The following is a 6,161-nucleotide window of genomic DNA, read 5'->3' on the forward strand; positions in this document are numbered from 1 at the left end:
ACAAAAACGCAGGTGGTTTCCTAAGCGGGGAGCAAGGCAGCGAGGCCTCGCCTATGGACTCAAAGTGGAAGGGGAAAGGCTTACGTATGTGCATATATAGAAGGGCAGCCTAGAGCGAAGGAGAGAGGGAATTGCTTTACGGTGCGGCACAATGAGTGGCCGACAGGAAACCATGTCTCGAGGCTATGCGTGCAAAATGAAAGAAAAACAGAAAGTGGGAAAGTGAACGAGGGGAAAAAGAAAAGCCGGTGGAGCCGGTAGTTAGAGGAACGATGCGTTGTCAACATATCCGCTGTCTTGACGCGTTCACTGAAGGAAGGCCCAAGGGGTGGTTTTCGAGTATTCCCAAAGCCACGTGCACTTGTTGTCAGCGGCAAGGGGATTGTACGGCGCCAGGGTGACCTTCATCGATTCCTAAATACGTGTGAACCTGCATGAACTTTCGCCGGTTTATTTCACTATTGCACGAAAGTCAAATATGAGTCGAGAATGGAAATGACTTATCCTGCTTTGCTCTCTTAAGAGCTATATTTCATGATGATGATGATGAATTTTAATAGCACAAGGGCATCTGCGGCCAAAGAGCGCCATGCACAAGGTATTTGCTTCTACTCAAGATGGGGTCAAATACCCATTTCCCAGGCTTTTCACCCTAAATATGACAAGCACCAGGCCAGGGGAAGCATGCACCAATCGTTTCACCGGCTGGGTACCCGGCGGCACTGGGGATTGAGCCCCGCACCTCCCACATATGAGGCGGATGCTCAAACGACTACGCCACCGCTGCAGTCATCACCTGAAAAAAAAAAAATTACCCGCCTTTTTGACGTTAGCTTTTATTTTTTTCGTGTGCTTCTAGAAAAAGTTGTTTAAAATGCTAACTCGCTCCAATTATTTCTAGGTAAAAGTGAAACAAACTGATTCCGCCCTGTCTGACATCTTGTTTGAGCATTTTCAAAGCAGTGTCTCTGGCTATCTAAAGCTGCGGCGGAGAAAGGCTTATATCTTTACGGTCTTGGTAAGTAATATTTCGGTATGCGTGACTGAGGCCGCTATTCTTTCCGCAAATCACTTGGGTACCTTAACCCCTTGCCTGGATAAAGCCAAGGCCGGCAAAGGACTTTACGCTGTCCAGGCGTTCCTCAGTTATGTTTTTTTGATCCCGATACTTGCTCCGTATGCTCTGTTTGTTATAGGAATTAATCTCTGTGCTGCATTCACTGTCCATTCCATATCCCCTCTTTTATCGCCGCCTCGCAGCACTCCTAGCGTGTCATTCTTGATATTATAATGCCAGACTCGCGCTGTGGTCATGGGCCTTGGCGAGGAGCAGTTTTTTTCCCCTTTAGCAATGAATGTACGTGATACACCACTGGAGGCAGTTTTTCGTCGTAGTTGGCTTATAGCATTTATTACACGTTAAAGGAGCTAATGATACGAATTCCATCGATGCCAGACGTCGCACCAATACTGTCGTTGAAGCAGGAACTGCCACAGGAGAGTGTGTCCGCCGCGCGGTTCAATTTGTGTACTTACAGACCCACTTAACGCTAATAGCACGATCTTCATGAAAAAGGTCTTTCATTGTATCGTATCTCCAAAGAGTAACGATAGGGATTTCCAATGTGCCGGCGCGTATTTTGCAGCGTCTGGTGCGAGGAAACACAGGAACTGTAAGTGCGTAATGCACAAAAAGGCAAGCACAGAGCCGCAATCGAATTACATAGTTGTAGATACGGTCCCATGGCATGCTCCTTTCTTACGGCCTTACAGCGCAGGCTTTTACGGCCTTCGCACCTCAATGGGCTCGCCACTGTCGCATCGCTCTGCTGATGCTACCGCTGTTCACGCGAAAGGAGAATGCGCATTTTCTCCCAGTCCGGTGCGCGCATCAGCGGTAATTTTTAAATCCTTATATTTCACCCCTTGCATTTCCCGCAAAGACTGCGCCGTCAACCTTTCCGCTATTTGCAGTCTCAGAGGTCTGAAACAGATGCGTAAGTTCCGCGTGCGCTCACCTTCAGTCCGAATGTGCATGCCGGCATGCGTTGTAACCTTGGGTACAGACGTCGACACTTTCTACCCGTTACATTTAACGCAGAAACAAAGCTATTAGCACCTGCAGTACGTCTTCCGATAGGCTCAATGCGTTCGTGCAGTAATGCGAAGCGTGCGGTGTTTGCATGGCTAATTCCTCAAGAGCAAGGCTTCCGCTGCGTGAATATAGCTCATTAATTTTGAAGTGCTGTCATTTTAGCTTTGCAAAAAAGCGCCAGTAGGAAGCATGCGTGGCGTTACTCAGCCTAGCCGGTGATGTAATTTGCGAAAGGAACTTGTAGAAATGGGAAGCAGCTCTCGCAATACATTACGCAACGCTGGGCGCTGACGCACGGCGCGATAAGAACGCGCTTCGCGTGCATGCGAAGTGCAAGAGAGACACAGACGTGCGCGCACCATTTGAGAGGAATTTCGAAACATCTGGCAGCGCTTCACGACTGCCCGTCCAACCCGATGGCAACGTAAAAGTTGTCTAATGTTTGCAGCTGCGCTTGTGAAATTATATTGCTCTCTGTCTCAGTAAATTAGGCTTCACGAGCGAATAGACCTATTCGAGAGGTTTCGACTGCCAGTGCTGCATAATTCATTCGCCAGCATTTTTACAGCCTCATCACCCCTTTTGATAAACCTTCCCGAGAGCGAACTTTCCTCCCATCGTTTACGAAACAAACTGACACCCTAGAAAATTATCTTTCGTGCCCCCTAACATGTAACAACTGCAATTTCGGTCAAAAACTAGCAGTCAGAGAACATCAAATCAGGCTATGCAGAGCACAAGGGGAGTCAGTCAGTCAGTCAGTCAGTCAGTCAGTCAGTCAGTCAGTCGGTCGGTCGGTCGGTCGGTCGGTCGGTCGGTCGGTCGGTCGGTCGGTCGGTCGGCCGGTCGGCCGGTCGGTCGGTCGGTCGGTCGGTCGGTCGGTCGGTCGGTCGGTCGGTCGGTCGGTCGGTCGGTCGGTCGGTCGGTCGGTCGGTCGGTCGGTCGGTCGGTCGGTCGGTCGGTCGGTCGGTCGGTCGGTCGGTCGGTCGGTCGGTCGGTCGGTCGGTCGGTCGGTCGGTCGGTCGGTCGGTCGGTCGGTCGGTCGGTCGGTCGGTCGGTCGGTCGGTCGGTCGGTCGGTCGGTCGGTCGGTCGGTCGGTCGGTCGGTCGGTCGGTCGGTCGGTCGGTCGGTCGGTCGGTCGGTCGGTCGGTCGGTCGGTCGGTCGGTCGGTCGGTCGGTCGGTCGGTCGGTCGGTCGGTCGGTCGGTCGGTCGGTCGGTCGGTCGGTCGGTCGGTCGGTCGGTCGGTCGGTCGGTCGGTCGGTCGGTCGGTCGGTCGGTCGGTCGGTCGGTCGGTCGGTCGGTCGGTCGGTCGGTCGGTCGGTCGAACATGTACTGGATGTAGTACCATCCACTAGTTTGCTAGGATGCCAATGTCCTCGAAAAAAAATTTCGACGCATGAATGCTCGTCGTTTGTTGCGTATGAGTCGGCTATGTTTCTAATGCATTTTCAACACCTTTAGAAAGGCCTTTAGAAAAGGTGTTCAGGTACCGCTTCAATCATGTCCGAGAATTTTCATGTTGATGGAGGAGAAATTCCAAAGCTCTTGTGCTGTGCGATATCAGTCCACGTTAAGGAACCCAAGGTGGTCGAAATTTCCGTAGCCCTTTACTACGGCGTCCTTCACAGCCTGAGTCGCTTTGGGACATTAAGCCCCCATAAACCATAAACCATTACATTAAAAGATGAGTTACATCCGCACCATCTGAGAGCCGAACATGTCGTGTGCTGACTGTTGACCGAGTTCTGTATAGAATGTGCTTTTCTGTTAAATGTCCCCAGTGGTAAGCGGTAAATGAGAGGTTCCACACTTACATGTATGTTTAAAGATAGTGGAGTGGTAAACCATGACAATGAATAGATGAAATGTAAGAGCTTCCAGGATTTCGTAATCAAACAGCGCGAAAGGTGGAGACAAAAGGATGTCTTCCAGTTAAAGTGGATTCACTTCACTTCACTTCACTTCACTTCACAAAATCACTGATCCGCAGCTTTTACCGTTCCGCACGTGAAATGGCGACACGGACTCGTTACAGCCGATTCGGCTTGCGTTTTGACGCGGTCAGATCTCTCGTCACTTACAGTGCTAGCTATTAAGGCAATGGTTCCCGGTGAACGCAATATAGCGCACCTCGCAGCATTGCATTCAGCATAGCGCATACCGCTACCACATTAGCTTGCCGCTTACAGAGAGCTGTCACTGCGCATGCGCAGATCACCATGTGGGTTCCAGATGGCGCCACATTCCCGTTAACAGCGCCTACTTCTGCCACGCCGGTGACAACCAGTGAGTAAGGAATGACGGGGCGCGGCAAACGGTAGCGGTAATGGCAGGCGCTAAGCTACATGTATCTATTATCAGCTACAGTGCGATTGCAGTGTTAAAGGCAGACGACCTGAAACGCGGTTAAAGATTCCATCTTCAAATGATTTCATAGCGCTGCATTCTGCGTGCCTGAGCGGTCGTTGCACAGCCGTTATGATAAAGCCGCTAGAGAGGACGTGGCGCACCTGTAGTGCTTCGAAAGGGCCACGAATGCAGCCGATACAGACCGTCGAACTCTCAACGCTGCACATATCTGGTAGGGAAGAAGCGCAAACATGCGGCAAGCCGAACATAAAACGAATGCTCTCGGGACGTTCACCACAAGCAGGCGGCCCAACCGGACGCTCAAGTCCGTGCCGACACATCTCTCGCATTCCACATAAAACGCTCGTCGTAACTCCCACAAAAACAAAACACAATCGTCAACCACTCGTCAACCAAATCCGCGGGATGGACGAGCTAGCGCTAATCATCGGTTGCAATGGGTGTAATTTCCATTTATGTTTTTGTTTGGGAGTGTGGTGGCGCATGAACAGAGTAGTAGTATTGAAATGCTGTACGCCTATTCATCCAGTTATTCTCTTTGTTTAGGCTTGAGAACACGATGGAGGGAACAAAAATTTCATTACTACGAAGAAGGATTCTTAGGTGCTGGAAGGAGGGAACAAGTGATGCACGCATCCCACGCATGACGGTGCTGCTTCTTGCAGTACCACTGTGCAGAAAATGCGAGGAGGGTTTTGCAGGATTTGATTTGTAGTGCAACAGCGCAACGGCACGAGGCCACAGGAAGAGAATTGACGAGACACAGAGCTTAATAACAACAGATAGTTTATTCAGGAAGCTAAAGTTTATAATGGCGCGGCAACACTAAAAAACAAATAAACAGAAAAGCTTCCAGAAAAGCAACAGAAATCCCTCTGAGCATGCATATTTTTTGATACAACGAGGAAAATCTACCGAGTTACAAAATCTATCTTTTTCTCAGAGATAGCAACAGATGGGGTGCTTGCACAACGTGGACCGAACTTCATGTTCTCAGATGCCTCGGTGATTTCTTTTGTGAGATGATCTTTGTTTTTATCTACATTATCATACAATGGCTGACAGCAGCAATCACGGCAGTGAATTCTGGTGTTTAGGGCGGCATTCTTGACACTTTTTTTGTGCTCCCTAAGTCTGTCATTCACACAAAGACCAGTTCGGCCAACATAGGATCCACCCCAAGTTAAACAAACTAAGTAAACCGGGTGTTCTGGGCACTTCCCAAATTTTTCTTCACGTTTTTTTTCTGCACATACGGGACCAGCTTGAAAAGCTTTTTCGGAAGCATTTGCACGCGCGAACATGTTTCTCAATTTCACAGGAGGTGAAAATACAGCATCTACTCCTGCTTTCTTTCAAATTCTTTTCAAATTATGGGATCACACGAACATAAGATAGCATAGACATATTCGTGTCTCGGTTTCTATGGTTGACTGTAGTGCCAGCTTTCAACTTTTTCAACATTGTCTCTGCTAATGCTGCTAAAATGTTAAGAGGGCATCCTGCGGCCACAAGCTTCTCAATTTGACAATAAAAACTGAGTACAGTCCTGTGAGTGCCTGATTTCTGCAAGGCATATTTCAAACACGACGCGACGATGCCTTGTTCTGCAAGCAGTCTTGTTGGTTCTTTACTAGGGTTGCTTTTTTAAGCGTTCTGCCCTATCATGCTCGATTATTCCGGTACTGTCTTTCT

The sequence above is a fragment of the Amblyomma mixtum genome, chromosome 9 (genome assembly GCF_055824585.1).
Source record: "Amblyomma mixtum isolate Tamu chromosome 9, ASM5582458v1, whole genome shotgun sequence".
NCBI lineage: Eukaryota > Metazoa > Arthropoda > Arachnida > Ixodida > Ixodidae > Amblyomma > Amblyomma mixtum.